This window comes from Pelophylax lessonae (assembly GCF_965119305.1).
Source record: "Pelophylax lessonae genome assembly, chromosome: 6".
Classification (NCBI taxonomy): Eukaryota; Metazoa; Chordata; class Amphibia; order Anura; family Ranidae; genus Pelophylax; species Pelophylax lessonae.
The window spans coordinates 36691118-36711602 of NC_138773.1; the positions used below are offsets into that span (position 1 = coordinate 36691118).

The window sequence follows — 20485 nt, forward strand, 5'->3', positions numbered from 1 at the left end:
GTAAAAAATAAGTTCTGTGTCAGCAATACTGCAGATCTGTCTCCCCGATTCCCAAAGAACAGCATGCATGCTGGTACATGTAGTTCTATGGCATTATGCAAGGCTTTCTAAACAATATAATGTGTGATCCCGTGAGCTACTATGTGAAGAGCGATCAGGTGAAGCAACTCGCACTGATCACTTCCCTTCAGGTAAGTGCTGAAATACTGAATCTATTTAACCACTTGCCGACCGTATACTGTATATACACATGTCTACAAGCTGGCTCTCCCAGGCAAAACCACGTATCAGTACGTCATTTGCCTGGGAGGAGCTAGGGGCGAGCGCGCGCCACCGATCGTCAGCGGGGAAGCCGGCGCGTTTGTCAGACGGCTCCGATTGCCACCTGACACTCTCGATCTCCCCTCGCTAAGAGAGAAGGATGGTCGGCTGATGTAAACACAGCCGTCCGTCCTTCTCCCTCGGATGATCACAGAGACTATAAGATCCTGCTATATAGGATCACATATCTCTGTGTTCATCTCACAAGCCCAACCCCCCCCCCCCCACAGTTAGAATCACTCCCTAGTCTTACATTTAACCCCTTGATCACCAACAATGTTAGCCCCTTCCCAGCCAGTGTCATTATTACAGTAACAGTGCATATTTTTAGCACTGATTACTGTAGTAATGTCACTGGTATCCCCAAAAGTGGCAAAAAATGTCAGTTAGGGGTCCGATCTGTCCACCGCAATGTCGCAGTCCCGCAAAAAAAAAAAAAACGCAGATTACCGCCATTACTAGTGAAAAAAACCCAATAAAAATGACATGAATCTTTCCTGTAGTTAGTAGACGCGATAACTTTTGCGCAAACCAATCAAAATACGCTTATTGCAATTTTTTTTTACCAAAAATATGTAGCAGAAAACAAATTGGCCTAAAATGTTAAAAAAATTTTGATTTTTAATTATTTTTTTTGGAATGTTATATAGCAGAATGTGAAAAATATTGTGTTTTTTTGTAAAATTGTCGCTCTTTTTTTGTTTATAGCGCAAAAAAAAAAAAACTGCACAGGTGATCAAATACCACCAAAAGAAAGCTCCATTTGTAGGAAAAAAAGGACGTAAATTTTATTTAGGTACAGCGTCGCACGACCAAGCAATTATCCATTAAAATAACGCAGTGCCGAATCGCAAAATAGTGCCTGGTCATTAGGGGGGAAAATCCTCCGGTCTGAAAGTGGTTAAAAAGTGCTGCGCATTCAAATGTGGATAAATATAACTGAGTGCTGAAATCAATAAATAAATATATGCAAAGAAATATATATATATATATATATATATATATAATAAACAGGTACCCTCAGGCCCCGTTCACACTGGGGCGACGCTACTTCCCGGGGCGACCTCACAGGTTGCGGCGTGTTGCTCGCGCCACGACCTCGGAGCGGCCGACACAGACTTCATAACATTGAAGTCTATGCAGGTCGCTCCGGGTCGCCCCAAAGAAGCTCCGGACCCTTTTTCTAAGTCGGAGCGACTTGTGTTGCTCCTATTAGAACGGGTCCATAGCTTCTTAATGCAAGGCGACCTGTCAGGCGACCAGGTCGCCTGACAGGTCGCCCCAGTGTGAACGGGGGCTCACTGTGTGGATAACCATAAATAAAAGTGCTCTAATCAGATATGATCTGAAGTATAATGAAAGCAATGCGAAGCACTAAACTGTGTGAGAGTGCACACAGCGTGCAAAGATATCCAAACAATTGTGTCTTGTTGATCAAAAAACATGTATAATAAAATTAACTGGTTAAAAATAAAGACTACATAATAGTGACTGCGTTCCAACAACTGAACAATCATGAGCAACAGTGTGACAAGGCTGCGACAATAAGAGTCGGTTCGCACTACCACGACCAGAAAGTCACCCCATGAAGGAGCGACTTTTTAGCAGAGACTTGCAAGAGACTTATGCCTCGTACACACGCAACGATTATTGGCCGACCGATCGTCTGACTTTTGTCCAGAGTGGTGTTTTGTTGGTTGGAATGTGCCTAGACTGCACACAATTTTTCTCGGCCAACAAAAACCTACTTCAGAAGTGATGTCATGTGTTGGTTTACTTCCTTTGTGTTTTTTCTTCTCTGAGCATGCCCAGTCTTGCTAATCAGATTTCTGTCTGCCGAAATCTGTACTGACTGACGGAAAATCGGCCGTTGTGTTGTTGGCCAACAAAAATTTTTTAGCCTGCACACCAGATTTTTTTCGGCCGAAAAGCCGGAGTCGGTTGTCGGAAGCATCATACTAACAAGCCGAAAAAACGGCCGATCGGACGTTGGCCGAAAATTCCCGGCCAATAATCGATGCGTGTGTACGGGGCATTAAATGATAGGCGACTTTGTCTGTGGGGAATGCCTGGCTAATCTTTTTCTTCTTCCTGGAAAGTCTGATCACATTCGCTTGAAAATAGATAAGGATCCGACTTAGAGGCGACTCCCATTAAAGTCTATGTGCACAAGTCGGATAGAGGTCGCCTTCAAGTAGTACAGGAACCTTTTCTGAAGTCGGAGCGACTTCAATAGTGCATAAAGACGACTCTCAGGCCCCTTTCACACTTGTGCGACTTCAAAGTAGCGCGATTTTGACGCGAGTTTGACTGGGCTTGAATGTCTTTGGCCTTAAAATGCTTCAAAATCGTGCCAAAGTAGTGCAGGGACTACTTTGAAGTCGCACAGATATGAATGGTACTCATTGGAAATAATGGAGAATGACTTGTCATGCGATTTTGCAGTCCCAAATCGCATGACAAGTCGCACAAGTGTGAAAGGGGCCTCATTCATTTACATTGAATTTGTAATGACAAGAGACTTGGAGCGACTTGAGGGCACACAAGTCGCGTCCCAAGTCGGAGTAGTGTGAACCGGCTCTAAGTGACAGTGTCTCAATCGTGCATCTGAGCCCCACTGTCAGATAATTTCCAATCCCAGTCACTCTGCCAACGCCCGATAAAATGTTCCACTGTTGCAATACTATGAATTGATTATACGTGGTATTCCTCCTCCTTAGGTTATAAACTCACCTGAGTTGGTGTAATCTTGCGTTTGGGTTTGAATCCAGCTCCGATTTCCACTGTGTATTCCTGGGTGATCTCCTCCGATTTGTGGGCTGGGATGTGAATTCTGTTGCAGGTGAAATTAATATGTCAACCTGGATCCTCTCCTTAGTGATCAGGATATTTTCCTCCAGAGTGTAAACTCCCAATTACCAGCTGTCACTCTCTGCAATTCACATGAGAAAAGAAAGTGCAAGAATCCATGGTGCAAATTATTATTAAAATCATTTAAAATGACTCACATGATTCTGGTGCGGTAGTGCACCAGTCTATAAAAAGCGATTGACGAGCTCCGTGAAAGATAAATTGAAAAATACCGCCGCTAGCAATTGTATCCAATTCCTTCACTGTTTGATACAATGTTCACCGACAATAGCTGGCCCTTCCCTCTTTTCTTTTCTCATGTGAATTGCGGAGGGACACCTGGCAATTTGGAGTTTACACTCTGGAGGAAAATATCCCGATCACTGAAGGCCCGTACAGAGGATACGAAAATCGGAAGTAAAATTTAGTCCGAGGAACAATCTGCCGATTTTTGGATCGTTAGTATGGTGCTTTCGACAGCCGATTACGATTGTTTGGATGACAAAAACTGGATGTTCAGGCTAGAAAGTTTTTATCGTACATCAACACAGCGTCCGATTTTAGTTAAATTAGTACAGTTTTCGTCCGTAAAAAAACGTAAGAGCAAGACTAGGCATGCTCAGAAAACATATTTAACTCATAACATCTCTTCTGAAGTAGAATTCTGTCGTATGGGAATTTTCTTATGAAAGTAACCTCTTCACTTTCCATACGAGACTAGCATGCAACAAAAAATGGACAAAAGATCGTTCGATAATCTGATCGTGTGTACAAGGCTTAAGGCTCCTTTTACACAATGTGCCGTCCAACGAGGTCTGTTCTCTGCTCAGCGAGGGATCGAACCGCCGATCCCCGCCGAGCAGGCAGATGACAGCTCTGTCTCCACTCTGTGTGCTGAGATGGAGCTGTCAGATCCCCGCTGTCCTCTATGGGGGAATCCGATGAGAAAGGACCACCTGTCTGTTCTCATCCGATCCGCTGAACAGATGGAAAATAGGGTTTCCATCCCTCCGGATTTCACAGACAGGATCGGAAGCAGATAGCAGCGGGTGTCAGTGGACATGTCTCCGCTGACATCCGCTGCCCCATAGGCATGCATGGAGGATCCGATCAGATCCGCCCGAAAAACTGACAGATGGATCTGATCGGATCGTTCATGTGAAAGGACCCATAGGAGAGGATCCAGGTTGACATAATAATTTCACCTGCAACAGAATTCACATCCCAGCCCACAAATTTAGAGGAGATCACCCAGGAATACACAGTGGAAATCAGAGCTGGATTTAAACCCAAATGCGAGATTACACCAACTCAGGTGAGCTTATACCTTAAGGAGGAGGAATACCACGTATAATCAATTCATAGTATTGCAACAGTGGAACATTTTATCAGGTGTTGGCAGAGTGACTGGGATTGGAAATTATCTGACAGTGGGGGCTCGGATGCACGCTTGAGACACTGTCACTTATTGTCGCAGCCTTATCATACTGTTGTTGGGACGCAGTCACTATTATGTAGTCTTTATTTTTAACCAGTTAATTTTATTATACATGTTTTTTAATCAACAAGACACAATTGTTTGGATATCTTTGCACGCTGTGTGCACTCTCACACAGTTTAGTGCTTCAGATTGCTTTCATTATACCTCAGATCATATCTGATTAGAGCACTTTTATTTATGGTTATCCACACAGTGAGGGTACCTGTTCATTATATATATATATATTTCTTTGCATATATTTATTGATTGATTTCAGCACTCAGTTATACTTATCCACATTTGAATGCGCAGCACTTTTTAAATAGTGTAGCCAAGTGAGGAAATCGCTACCAGCATGGTTGAGGCTGATGTACTGTTTCTTTAAGTTTGCTGTTCATTCTGAGGTTCTCCTGAAGAGTAGCGCATTGGATTATGGGATATGTGGTCCGGTGGAGGATGAAGACTGTGTGGAATGGACGGATGGAACTATACTCCCAGGGAGCCGCAGGTCCCACGGGGGATTGTGGGGAGGTCTATAAATAAGGGGCGGGGTCTGAGATTCGCTCTCTGGCCTCGGTGAGCGCGTGTGAGGTGGACAGAGCCAGAGACCCGCTGCAGGGATCGAGACTGAGGCCTAGTGCGGAGACACTTGCGAGAGGTGGTGAAGGTCACTGAGAAGTGATTCATACAGAGTGACAACACCTGCGAGTGGTAGCAAACATGGTGGCAAACATTGCGGAGGAGTGACCGGCCCAGTGCGGAGGATTGCTTTAGAGAAGTACTCAGGAATTGGGTGAGAGATATCCCATTGCAGCTCACAGACACAGAGAGAGGACCTGTGATGCAGTATAATTACAGTGAGAACTAGGCGATAACGGAGCGGTTGCTATGGGATACTGCTGAGTCTGCCTAGTGCGTAGTGAACCAAGAGACCACCTCTACATACATACAGTGGATCATACTGTTTATTTTAGTCAGAACCTGGATACAAGTTTCCTCCTTTGGATAAGAAATCTCATTCTTGGAATGATTTGAGCTCTGACTGCCGGTGAAGACCAGCAAGGCCTTGCTCAGGAAGAGACTCACTTAATTCAAGGACAAAGGGGGGCCCCTTATAGGTCTTTTTCTGCGAGTAAATTTTGAAAATAAATTTTTCTCCTTCACTGATGTGCGCTGATGAGGCGGCACTGATGGGCACTGATAGGCTGCACTGATGGGCACTGATGAGGTGGCACTTATGGGCACTGATGAGGAGGTACTAATATGCCGCACTGATGAGCACTGATAGGCGGCACTGATAGGCGGCACCGATGAGCACTGATAGGCGGCACTGCTGGGCACTGAGAGGTGGCACTGCTGGGCACTGACAGGCGGCACTGATGGGCACTGGCGGATGGCACTGGACACTGACGGGTGGCACTGATGAGCGGCACTGATGGGCAGCACCATCAGTACCCACACTCAGTGCCCATAGTGCTGCCAGTCAGTGCTCATCAGTGCCTAGATGAGCAGGCACTGATGGGCACTGACTGGCAGCACTATGGGCACTGATTGTGGGCATTGATGGGGCACTGATGGCGGGCACTGTGGGCACTGATGGGGGGGCACTGTGTGTATGTTTTTACCTTTTAGTAATCAGGGCACTGGTGATCAGTGCCCTGATTACATCGCTGTGTGTCACCAGCGCTGTGAGGCTCCCCCTCCTTCCTCACACTGCAGGCTCTGTGTGAGGAAGGAGCGCGGGCGATGAGAGATGATCTCATATGTTTACATATGAGATCATCGCTCATTGGACGGCCCGATCACGTGGTGAATGGCCGCTGTGATTGGCCATTCACCACGATCTGTGATCGGCCGTGTCCAAGGGACACGGCCGACACAGATTTTCCCCGCTGCGCGCTCGCGGGAGCGCGCGGGGGGGTGTGTCACTGGAGGCCGTTTAAAAACGGCCTCCCGAAAATTCGAGTCCGCGCTGCAGCCGTATATAGGCTGTAGCGCGGATGGCAGCAGGTTAAGTTTGCTGTTCGTTCTGAGGTTCTCCTGAAGAGTAGCGCATTTGATTATGGGATATATGGTCCGGTGGAGGATGAAGACTGTGTGGAATAGACGGATGGAACTATACTCCCAGGGAGCCGCGGATCCCACAGGGGATTGTGGGGAGGTCTATAAATAAGGGGCGGGGTCTGAGATTCGCTCTCTGGCCTCGGTGAGCGCGTGTGAGGTGGACAGAGCCGGAGACCCGCTGCAGGGATCGAGACTGAGGCCTAGTGCGGAGACACTTGCAAGAGGTGGTGAAGGTCACTGAGAAGTGATTCATACAGAGTGACAACACCTGCGAGTGGTAGCAAACATGGTAGCAAACATTGCGGAGGAGTGACCGGCCCAGTGCGGAGGATTGCTTTAGAGAAGTACTCAGGAATTGGGTGAGAGATATCCCATTGCAGCTCACAGACACAGAGAGAGGGCCTGTGATGCAGTATAATTACAGTGAGAACTAGGAGATAACGGAGCGGTTGCTATGGGATACTGCTGAGTCTGCCTAGTGCGTAGTGAACCAAGAGACCACCTCTACATACATACAGTGGATCATACTGTTTATTTTAGTCAGAACCTGGATACAAGTTTCCTCCTTTGGATAAGAAATATCATTCTTGGAATAATTTGAGCTCCGACTGCCGGTGAAGACCAGCAAGGCCTTGCTCAGGAAGAGACTCACTTAATTCAAGGACAAAGGGGGGCCCCTTATAGGTGATAGAGTGCACTCCGTCAGGTACAGGGCCAGCGGTACCGCTAGGCGAACAAGGCAGCTGCCCAGGGCACACTGCTGCCTAGGGCGCAGCCATACCTCCCGCTCCCAAGCATCCCTGATTCGCCGGGATCATCCCTGGCGAATCAGGGCTGACTCCCGGAATGTTCGCGGCAGTGCTGGCGGCTTGGTTCCCGCACGCCACCCGCGAGTTACACACACAGCAGCTGGTCTCTCTCCCCAGCTGCCTGTGTCAGTGCAGAGAGAAGAGACAGCACTGAACCCGCCCCTCCCCCTTCCTGTGTGTTTCCTGTACACAAAGGAGAGGAGACGGGCAGCAGCTCTCCACTCTATGCAACAGCGCCGCTCTGATCTGAGGTCTGTTATTTATATAACTAATACTAACTTGCTGGGGGGGTGTATGGTGCTGGGGGGTGTATGGAGATGGAGGGGTGTGTGAAGCTGGGGGGAGGGTGTATGGAGATGGAGGGGTGTGTGAAGCTTGGGGGGGGTGTGTATGGAGATGGAGGGGTGCATGAAGCTGGGGGGGGGGTATGGCGATGGAGGGGTGTATGGTGCTAAGAGGGGGTGTATGGAGATGGAGGGGTGTGTGAAGCTGGGGGGGTGTATGGAGATGGAGGGGTGTATGGAGCTAAGGGGGGGTGTATGGAGATGGAGGGGTGTATGGAGCTGGGGGGGTGTATGGTGCTGGGGGGGTGTAATGAGATGGAGGGGTGTATGGAGATGGAGTGGTGTGTGAAGCTGGGGGGGTGTGTGAAGCTGGGGGGTGTATGGAGATGGAGGGGTGTCTGAATCTGGGGGGGGTGTATGGAGATGGAGGGGTGTCTGAAGCTAGGGGGGATGCATGGAGATAGAGGGGTGTGTGAATCTGGTGGGGGGTGGGGGTGTATGGAGATGGAGGGGTGTATGGAGATGGGGGGGATGGATGTCATGTTCCCATTACCCCACCCCACCCCCTGTCATCTTCATCCTCCCTGTCAGCTTCCTACCATCCCACCCCCTGTCATCTTCATTCTCCCTGTCAGCTTCCTACCATCCCACCCCCTGTCAGCTTCATCCCCATTGTCATCTTCATCCTCCCTGCCAGCTTCATCCCCCCTGTCAGATTCCTACCATCCCACCCCCTGTCATCTTCATCTCCCCTGTACCCCCTTGTCATCTTCCTACCATCCCACCCCCTGTCATCTTCATCCCTCCCTGTACTCCACTGTCAGCTTCCTCCCATCCCACCCCGTCATCTTCATCCCCCCTGTACCCCACTGTGAGCTTCCTACCATTCCACCCCCATTCATCTTCATCCCCACTGTCAGCTCCAGCACTGTCTTCCTTCATGGAAGAGTCATCAGAAGAAAACCTCTTCTACGTCCTCACCACAAAAATCAGCGTTTGAACTTTGCAAATGAACATATAAACAAGCCTGATGCATTTTGGAAACAAGTTCTGTGGACCGATGAGGTTAAAATTGAACTTTTTGGCCGGAATGAGCAAAGATACGTTTGGAGAAGAAGGGGCACAGAATTTAATGAAAAGAACCTCTGTCCAACTGTTAAGCATGGGGATGGATCAATCATGCTTTGGGGTTGTATTGCAGCCAGTGGCACAGGGAACATCTCACGAGTAGAAGGAAAAATGGATTCAATAAAATTTTGGATGGTAACTTGATACCATCTGTGAAAAAGCTTAAGTTAAATAGAGGATGGCTTCTACAAATGGATAATGATCCTAAACACACCTCGAAATCCACAGGGGATTACATCAAGAGGCGTAAACTGAAGGTTTTGCCATGGCCTTCACAATCTCCTGACCTCAACATAATTGAAAATCTATGGATAGACCTTAAAAGAGAAGTGCGTGACAGACAGCCTAGAAATATCAAAGAACTTGAAGACTTTTGTAAGGAAGAATGGGCAAAGATACCTCAAACAAGAATTGAAAGACTCTTGGCTGGCTACAAAAAGCGTTTACAAGCTGTGATACTTGCCAAAGGGGGCAGTACAATATATTAACTCTACAGGGTGCCCAAACTTTTGCAGACGCCATTTTTTTGTTTTCTGTTATTTTGAAAGTGTCAATGATGGAAATAAAATCTAACTTTTGTTGACATATTATAAGAATGTCTAATCTGTAATTTGATGCCTTTTCCATCTTTCCTTGGCTTCTTTATGCACATTAATACAAATTTTTACCTGGGGTGCCCAAACTTTCGATCCCCACTGTATATATAGAGTAAACTAAATATATATATATATATATATAATATATATATATATATATATATTAGTGTGTGTTAAACACAAGAGTAAGAACAATAAGACTTATACCCCAAAGGGGAGTGTCAAATAATCTTACCCACTCGGCGCTAAGGTGCTTATGCTACATAAATTGGCAAAAAAACATAAGGCGGTATAACCGTCAATGTTAAGATCAATTAAAATTGATAATAAAATCACCAATATTAATAATAAAACCTTTCGGATCTCAGCTGCTGTTATATATATATAAAACTGTAAAAATGGTGTGTACATATAATAAATCACATGCATACACTAACAGCGCTATGATAAATCACAAAGTCCATCATGTGACAAATTAATTGGATATTATCCAGCTTGCTAACATCATCTGCAGTATCACAGTCCTGTATATGTGTTTCAAGTGCTCTGATGAGAAAAAAAAAAAGTGAGGAGCCCCTTCACCACACCGGCATGCCCCCCAAGCAGTGCCCACGTACCTCACTGAGGGGGAATAAGCGCCCAACTAGATAAACTCAGGATGGACAGCCTCAATGTGATAGACAAGGAACTTCCCACAGGCACCGCTCACAACAGGAGATAGAAAGACCGGACCACTCATATACTTTTTCTGGTACAGCTCCAGACTTCCTCCCGACTGCAGGCTAGATCACTCCATATGAACCATTTCATGCATAGATAAAAATAAAACGCTCATAGCGTAACTCTATCAACATGCAGGAATTTATTAAATGACTCAAGTAAATTACACTCACAAACACAGTAAAATGAAGGCATCCAAAGTGTAAAACCAAATTGTTGTCCCGGACCGGACTACCTGTACGGCTCCAGCCCTCCCCTGAGTGGAGCCGAAGTTGCGGCTGAGACACCGTGTAACCTCCGGGTTCCGACTTTCGGGTTCGGCGTGACGTCAGACGTCCGGGACGTAGGGTTGCTATGGTCACCGCGTGTCCACGCCCTAACGCGTTTCGTCATTGGCTGACTTCAATGGAGGGCGTCCTCCGTTGAAGTCAGCCAATGACGAAACGCGTTAGGGCGTGGACACGCGGTGACCATAGCAACCCTACGTCCCGGACGTCTGGCGTCACGCCGAACCCGGAAGTCGGAACCCGGAGGTTACACGGTGTCTCAGCCGCAACTTCGGCTCCACTCAGGGGACGGCTGGAGCCGTACAGGTAGTCCGGTCCGGGACAACAATTTGGTTTTACACTTTGGATGCCTTCATTTTACTGTGTTTGTGAGTGTAATTTACTTGAGTCATTTAATAAATTCCTGCATGTTGATAGAGTTACGCTATGAGCGTTTTATTTTTATCTATGCATGAAATGGTTCATATGGAGTGATCTAGCCTGCAGTCGGGAGGAAGTCTGGAGCTGTACCAGAAAAAGTATATGAGTGGTCCGGTCTTTCTATCTCCTGTTGTGAGCGGTGCCTGTGGGAAGTTCCTTGTCTATCACATTGAGGCTGTCCATCCTGAGTTTATCTAGTTGGGCCCTTATTCCCCCTCAGTGAGGTACGTGGGCACTGCTTTGGGGGCATGCCGGTGTGGTGAAGGGGCTCCTCACTTTTTTTTTCTCATCAGAGCACTTGAAACACATATACAGGACTGTGATACTGCAGATGATGTTAGCAAGCTGGATAATATCCAATTAATTTGTCACATGATGGACTTTGTGATTTATCATAGCGCTGTTAGTGTATGCATGTGATTTATTATATGTACACACCATTTTTACACATTTATATAGTGTGTGTTATTGTGTGTATGTATACATACATACACACACAATAGGTAAATATATATATATATATATATATATATATATATATATATATATATATATATATAGTGTGTATATATATCTATATATCTCTCTCTTTTTTAAATATACAAAAAAGTTACATATTGATCATAAATTTTAAAAGATATCTATAGAAACACAAATCGATTCACCCTTTTCAACATTATATTCCAAAAAAACATATGATAATGAAATGAGTTAAAAATAAATAGATATGTAGCGGTGTTTAATATGCCTGAAAGATGATTGTTTGACATTTGAGAGGAACTCGGCTCCATCTAGTGGCCAAAACGACACACTGCAGCTACTATGGAATTTCTTGTGATGTGATTTTCCTTTCAGGAAGTTGAGAGACTTCATCATCCATAGTGCTCTTGGACTACCAGGATGCACTGCTTCACCGCACAGCCTTCTGGGGGAAGCTTTATAAAGGAAGGGAGGAGCCAGGCTCACTCTCTTGGGAAAGACACAGTGAGACAAGCAGGATGCCAGTGCTGTGGGCTGATGCTGTATGCTAGGCCGAAACTCCTGGGCCTTAAGTGACTAAGTTGCAGTGTTTCATCTCCAGTAGAGGATCCCTCCTGGAGGTCCCATCGATGTTCTACAGAGACCAGACTCATCCACCCCAAATACCTAGCGCGGCTGGTGACAGAGGCCGGAGACTGAGACAGCAGCGGAGGCTTCCTGGGAGACAGTCCTGTTGGTGAGAGGGCACCTGCCCAAAAAACTGACTCTATCTATCAAAGTAGTAACTTTAGTCAGGATTAGCCTTAGAGTAGTAGAAGGCAATATACCAGGTGGCCCAGTACATCTCTCACAGAAGTTTTACCGGCAATCCTGCACAGACAACCCGCGGTGATTACTAACTGTTTGCTGCCATTCTCTCTATTGATCACCCATCCTCAATGTGGATTACAAATTGCGAGTGCACCAACGTTGCTAGCGAAGATATAGAGAAGAAACAGCGGACTCAGATAGGTCTGACATTCTGATACTGTGTCTAACTGAATGCTGAGCCTTATCTCCAAAAGTATAATAGTGATTAAGATGGTGGTCCTATAGGCTCTGAGACATTTCCTGAAACAATTAATGTGCCCTTGAGGAGTGATATCACAGTATTTATCTTATCTTTGATTAATTAATTAGTATATCCTTTTACAAAGTCATATTTTACTGTATCGAAACTGTTTATTTGATTTACAGTAAATAACTTTCCTGTTTAAAAGCAAGCTTGTGTGTGGTCACCTTGTATTACCCAGAAGGACTGCAGCTGGAAAGAGGTAACAGGTCATTATTATTTATTGAAGTGTTATATTCCAATCTGTGTAGCCATTTGGTATTCCAGTCCTATTCTGGGTCAGTTGTGCCTAGGGAGGGTTCGAGCCAATTCTGTGGGTTGTTAGGCAGGACGTAGACCCAATAATCTAATCAGCAGCTCCTGCGGGGGTGGTGCTACACGTGGGGGCTCGTCCGGGATCATCTACAGTCCTGCAACACAACCCTCCCAGCCACAGAATCCCCCTCAACGCAGAAATGGATCCTACCGCTGCAGCCGAGTGGTGCAGGGAAGAGAATGTCGTAGTGGAAAATGGCCTGGTGGTTGAAATCAAGGGAGAGGTCTGGACTGAGGAAAAACTCCTCCCAGTTTTAAGGGCACTGTCCACAGACAGGAAATTCTGGGTGACTGACATAAAGACAGACACCACCGTTCCACACACGTATGCATTGTGTGAGTGGAGGAAGGGGGTCCCTGATTACTTTAAGGGAACCAGTGTAAAGACTACTGACCAAACAGAACTTTTCTTAATACATCCAGAAGTCCTTACTGAAGGTCCCTCATCCACCACTCCTGGGGTCTCCAGCAAAGAAAAAGGTGTCCAAGAAGGGAGTCCAGAGTCACCACCTTTGTCTACCTTTAGCTCAGAATTGTGTGCTGTTCTCGGGGAAATCGTAGCAAAATGTAGTAAGGACTCCCCAAACTATCTGATGACTGAATATAGGAAGCTCAGGACATTCTCTGGGAAACAGCCTGTGCCTTCGACAGAAGATGGGTTTGAAGAGTGGTTAGATACCGCCACTCAGGCTTTGGAAGAGTGGGAGGTACCAGAACAGCACAAGAAACAGAGAATCACAGAAAGTTTAAAGGGACCTGCACTAGAGGCCGTACGTAATCTCAAGCTAAGCAAAAAGAACTGTACTGCACAGGATTATCTAGACATTCTACAAGATGTATTTGGTCGGACGGAGAACGTGGCTGAACTTCTTTACCAGTTAGACCACTGTTACCAAGAAGAGGAAGAGAAGTTGTCCGAATTTATTAGACGCCTAGATAAGATCATCCACCAGATCTTGTTAAAGAAAGGGATAGACCCCCGGAAGGTAGATGAGACTCGTGCACGGCAGGTGCTGAGAGGGGCTCAACCCTTAGATCCCATTGCCATACTGTTGCGAACTCGCCAAGATGGTGGCATTCTGGAATACCCTGACCTGATCCGAATGGTCAGAGAAGAAGAGGTCATGTTGGACAAGAAAAGGAAGAGTCGGCAGTTTGACTCAACTGCTCGTGTCAGAGTGATAAGTGCAAAAGAAAGTGACTCGCAAGTTGAACTCCTAAAGACCCAGGTGTCCCAGTTGATAGAAATGGTGTCCATCCTGACTAGTCAGGCATCTACTCTACCTGATGGGAACGTGTCAGAGAAGCCGGATAAACCTTCTAACCTTAGAGTAGACCCGGAACCGAGACCTAGGAGATCGCTAACTTGTTTCAACTGTGGGGGAGTAGGACATGTTAGAGGAGTATGTCCCAGCCCAGGAAATGTCGCCTCAGAACCTCGCAAGCCAGCGGAAAAACTTCAGAGGGCACCCGTGAAGGAGTCGACCGGGTGCCCGCCAGTTTCAAGGGAATCCAAGAGACTCAATGATTCAGGGAATCTGAGTCAGGGAGTCAGATCCAGGTACAACGCCCCTAGTTCTATACTCCAGGCTACTGAGAGAAGGAAAATCAATGCACACTGGGCCCAGAGGGGACTGAAGTCCAGAAGAAAAAAAAAGAAAAGAGCCTGGGTGCAGAGAACTGAATCAGACAACAAGGCCACTTCAAGAGAATTCCCAACTAACTTGGTCGGGCCTTCCCCTGTAGTCTCTGTCCAGGTAGAAGGAATTTACACAAGAGCCCTCCTTGACACTGGGGCCCAAGTGACTCTTCTGTATAGAGACTTCTATGATAAACACCTTACCCATCTACCTCTGCAGAAGTTGGAAGATCTGGAGATATGGGGTATCGGGACTCAAAGTTTTCCCTATGACGGGTATCTGCCAATCAAGTTGACCTTTGACCCATCAGTGGCTGGTGAAGCTGAAACCTTCGACACCCTAGCGGTGGTCTGTCCTCGTCCGCCAGGGGCCAACAAAAGCTCTCTCATCGTAGGGACCAACACTGACCTAGTAAGGCGCCTCCTGACACAACTGGTCCAGGGACAGGATGCTCCAGCGCCAAGGATTCACCCCATGCTACGGCAGGCCTATCAACGATTAGTATTGGAGCAAGAGACTCCTGCAGAAGGAGTTGGAAGACTCTGGAAGTTGGACAGAACGGAAAAGGTCTTGCAGCCAGGAGAGGTGGCTTGTCTGAAAGCTTCCGTTAAACTCACATGGAAACAGCCGGGCCCTTTTATCATCTTTGAATCAGGTCCACAGGAAGAGGAGAGAGGGATAGAAGTAATCCCTGAAGTGATCCCTTTGAAGGTGTTACAGAAAAAACCATGGAAGGGTTTTAGTGAGTGTCAGAAACACCTCTACTACACCGGTGAAGGTACCGGCCAGAGTGCTGTTGGGTCAAGTTAACCCGGCTACCCCAGTTGTCCCATCTGATCTTAAAGAGGAGGAAAGGGGTGAAGATGTTATAGAAGAGCTCTGCTCTGGAAACGCTGCCCTCCCACCAGAATGGGTGAAGAGGGCCAAGGCACAACTTGCTCGATGGCGAGGAATATTTTCTAGGGATGAGTTCGACGTGGGATGCGCCAGGAGTGCCACTCATAAGATCCGCCTGAGTGAGGACAAACCTTTCCGAGAGAGTCCGGCGAGTTCCCTTAGGTGACTTAGAAGATCTACGTCAGCAGCTGGCGGAACTCAAGAAGACTGGGGTTATTCGAGAATCCAGGAGCCCATATGCTTCTCCGATAGTGGTAGTCCGGAAGAAAAACGGATCTCTGAGGCTTTGTATCGACTACCGAACCCTGAACAGAAGAACCATCCCAGACCAGTATACCACTCCTCGAATCGAAGACGCCCTACAGAGCCTGTCAGGGGCGAAGTGGTTCAGTGTGATGGACTTAAAGAGTGGGTATTATCAGATCCCCATGCACCCTGAAGATCGGGAGAAGACAGCCTTCATCACCCCTGTGGGGTTCTTTGAGTTCAATTGCATGCCTCAGGGGTTGTCAGGGGCCCCTGCTACCTTCCAAAGGCTGATGGAAAGGACCGTTGGAGATATGAATTTGATAGAGGTACTGGTATACTTGGATGATGTTATCGTGTTTGGCAGAACTTTGGAAGAACACGAGGAGAGGTTGGAAAAGGTCCTGAAGAGGCTACATGAAGAAGGCCTGAAACTTTCTCCTGAGAAGTGCCAATTCTATCAGTCCTCGGTCCATTACCTGGGCCACATCGTGTCTGAAGAAGGGGTGGCCACCGACCCGGACAAGCTGGATGCTGTCGCCTCCTGGCCGAGACCTACAAATGTGACCGAACTTCGGTCGTTCCTGGGTTTTTGCTCCTATTACAGGAGGTTTGTAGAGGGGTTCGCCAAGATTGCCCGACCCCTCAATGAGTTACTAAAGAACGAAGAAGATGACGTTCCTGAACTGGTCAAGCCAATGAAGTCCACCATGGGACCCCGGAAGGCCAAGGAGTCCATCCAGGATCAGTGGACCCCAGAATGTGAAGGGGCTTTCATTCAGTTGAAAAAGAATCTAACCACTGCCCCTGTGTTGGCCTACGCAGACCCCACGAAACCATATGAACTACATGTCGATGCCAGCCGAGATGGGCTGGGTGGGGTACTCTACCAGGAACATGAGGGCCACCTGCGACCCGTAGCCTACGTGAGCAGGAGTCTACTACCTGCTGAAAGGAATTATCCTACCCACAAACTTGAATTCTTGGCCTTGAAGTGGGCAGTGGTTGACAAATTGAAAGATTACCTGTACGGAGCTGAATTCATTGTCAAGACGGATAATAATCCCCTTACCTATCTGTTGACTACAGCCAAGCTGGATGCCACAGGACACAGATGGTTGGCTGCCCTCTCTAGCTTCAACTTCAGCCTGAAGTATCGGCCAGGAATCGGGAACAGGGATGCAGATGCCCTATCCAGAAGGTTGCATGCACCACACGAACCTGATGAAGAATGGACCCATTTGGCTCCAGAAGGGGTGCGTGCCCTATATCAGGGAACTGAACTTCGATCCAGAGGAGGATCAAGAGCCGAAGAGATTGGGGTTTCGGCTGTCGGAGTACCCAAATACTATTGCAGGGTGACCCAGGTTGAAGGGGAAGATTTACCCCGGCTGTCCAAAAGGGACTTGAGGAAGGAGCAGCTGGAAGACCCTCTGGGAAAACTTCTTTTGGAAGCCTTGGAGATCCAGCGCCCTGAGTTGCTTCTCACCGACTCTCCTCAGGGGGCCCGTCTGTTGCATAGAGAGTGGACCCGGTTACAGATCCGAGAAGGGGTGGCCTACCGAAGAGGCCCATCTGAAGATCTGGAGGAGAAGTGGCAACTGTTCTTACCAGCTAAATACAGGGAGAGAGTTCTGGCTGCTCTTCATGATAATCATGGCCATCTGGGACCTGAAAGAACTTTTCAGCTTGTCAGAGACAGGTTCTACTGGCCCTGTATGAGGGCCGAAGTTGAAGGATACTGTCATTCTTGTGTCCGATGTATACAAAGGAAGACTCTGCCACGTCAAGCAGCCCCAATGGGCCATCTGCAAAGCCAGGGACCCATGGAACTGGTGTGCATTGATTTCCTTTGCCTAGAGCCTGATCTGAGTGGCCAAGGGAGTGTCCTTGTGGTAACAGACCATTTTACCAGATACGCCCAAGCATTCCCAACAAGGGATCAGAAGGCCTCTACAGTAGCCAAAGTTCTTGTAGAAAAGTTCTTTGTACACTATGGGTTACCACAACGCCTCCATTCAGATCAGGGAAGAGACTTTGAAAGCAGACTGATCAAGAGACTGTTAGATCTGTTAGGCATCCAAAAGACTGGAACTACTCCCTACCATCCACAAGGGGATCCCCAGCCAGAAAGATTTAACAGGACTCTTTTGGACATGTTGGGGACTTTGAGCTCAGAGAAAAAACAGCATTGGGGCAAACATGTAGCTGCCATTGTGCATGCCTACAACAGTACTGTCAGTGATGCTACTGGATATTCCCCTTATCGTCTAATGTTTGGACGAGAGGCTCGATTGCCAGTGGATTTGGCCTTTGGCATCTCGCCCGATCACACCTCTTCAGCATCGCACAAGGGATATGTGGACCGACTGCGGAAGAGTCTGAAATCGGCCTATGATAAAGCTCAGGCCACATCTGATCAACGTGGACTGAGGAATAAAAGGAATTTCGACTTAAAAGTTCGGATCCAAGACTTGCAACCAGGGGACAGGGTATTGTTGAGGAACTTGGGTGTCCCGGGAAAACACAAGTTGGCAGACCGCTGGAAGTCCCAACCTTATGTTATCTGCAAGCAACTACCAAACCTCCCTGTGTATCAAATTCGGCCTGAAGGAAGTGTGGGTCCATTGAAGACTTGGCATAGGAACCATTTACTGCCTCTCTCTGAAGCAGTTCGCATGCCTCCTGTCGTAGATTCGCCAGAGACCCCTTCGACCTCTCGCCTGTCCAGACCAGTCACCAGATCTCAGTCGACACTCCCAGATGCGAGGGGAGGAAATTCTCCATCTGAAGATCTGGAAGATGAAGAGGAGGTACCTGACTGGATGTGGTCGTCTCAGTTACCAGAACCCACACCTGCCTCCCTGTCTTCATCCGAATTGGCTGACAGAGGAACCCTTCGGGCGGAAGCCCCCGAATTCATACCTTTCCACATGCTTCCAGAAGAAGTAGTTGAGGATGAAGATCCTGAGGAGGAGGTTGCACCTTTCTCTGAAGAAGAACTGACCGCTCTTGAAGCATCAGATTCCTGTGTGTTGGAACATGAGGAGGAGGACATTGAAGAATCCCCAGAAGTGGCTGGTCCTAGTACCTCTGAGATCGTGCATCCCAAAGAACAGAGGGAAAGAAGAGTCATTCACCCACCCAAAAGACTGACCTATGACCAATTGGGTGAATGCTCGGAAGAGGCTATCTTTACTTCCAAACGAACTCTTGATCAGCCTAGTTCTTCCACCGCAGATTTGGTGGAGGACAACCCTAGCTCACCCCCAGGCACATCTGTACAAGCCACTCAAGTGTCAGGGGTCTGTGAACAGAATTACCTTCCCTCCCCTGACAATTGGTGGGAGGTTCCTATGTCGAACCTGTGTTGTAATATGCAGTTGTTGAGTTTGAATTCTGCTTATGAAAAGGAAGATAATTCCCTGTTATGCATATGTTAATGTTTTTGTTGTGTACTGCCAACATATGCACTGGAGTACATGCTGTTGTCCTCTTTGGGGACCAAAGTTTCTTAAGTGGGGGGAGTGTGTAGCGGTGTTTAATATGCCTGAAAGATGATTGTTTGACATTTGAGAGGAACTCGGCTCCATCTAGTGGCCAAAACGACACACTGCAGCTACTATGGAATTTCTTGTGATGTGATTTTCCTTTCAGGAAGTTGAGAGACTTCATCATCCATAGTGCTCTTGGACTACCAGGATGCACTGCTTCACCGCACAGCCTTCTGGGGGAAGCTTTATAAAGGAAGGGAGGAGCCAGGCTCACTCTCTTGGGAAAGACACAGTGAGACAAGCAGGATGCCAGTGCTGTGGGCTGATGCTGTATGCTAGGCCGAAACTCCTGGGCCTTAAGTGACTAAGTTGCAGTGTTTCATCTCCAGTAGAGGATCCCTCCTGGAGGTCCCATCGATGTTCTACAGAGACCAGACTCATCCACCCCAAATACCTAGCGCGGCTGGTGACAGAGGCCGGAGACTGAGACAGCAGCGGAGGCTTCCTGGGAGACAGTCCTGTTGGTGAGAGGGCACCTGCCCAAAAAACTGACTCTATCTATCAAAGAAGTAACTTTAGTCAGGATTAGCCTTAGAGTAGTAGAAGGCAATATACCAGGTGGCCCAGTACATCTCTCACAGAAGTTTTACCGGCAATCCTGCACAGACAACCCGCGGTGATTACTAACTGTTTGCTGCCATTCTCTCTATTGATCACCCATCCTCAATGTGGATTACAAATTGCGAGTGCACCAACGTTGCTAGCGAAGATATAGAGAAGAAACAGCGGACTCAGATAGGTCTGACATTCTGATACTGTGTCTAACTGAATGCTGAGCCTTATCTCCAAAAGTATAATAGTGATTAAGATGGTGGTCCTATAGGCTCTGAGACATTTCCTGAAACAATTAATGTGCCCTTGAGGAGTGATATCACAGTATTTATCTTATCTTTGATTAATTAATTAGTATATCCTTTTACAAAGTCATATTTTACTGTATCGAAACTGTTTATTTGATTTACAGTAAATAACTTTCCTGTTTAAAAGCAAGCTTGTGTGTGGTCACCTTGTATTACCCAGAAGGACTGCAGCTGGAAAGAGGTAACAGGTCATTATTATTTATTGAAGTGTTATATTCCAATCTGTGTAGCCATTTGGTATTCCAGTCCTATTCTGGGTCAGTTGTGCCTAGGGAGGGTTCGAGCCAATTCTGTGGGTTGTTAGGCAGGACGTAGACCCAATAATCTAATCAGCAGCTCCTGCGGGGGTGGTGCTACAGATACATACATAAACACTGCGAGCTCTGGTGGTCTACATGTCTTGCTGAGTTTAACCATCAAAAG

At 47.2% G+C, this 20485-nt stretch overlaps 1 protein-coding gene across 1 annotated transcript in view; it reads right to left on the reverse strand.

The window, feature by feature from the left end:
* LOC309557660 (uncharacterized protein) overlaps positions 1-20485 on the reverse strand; it is a gene marked incomplete at its 3' end in the record, with an annotated part of 135583 nt that overhangs the window by 36580 nt on the left and 78518 nt on the right. The window lies entirely within an intron of this gene.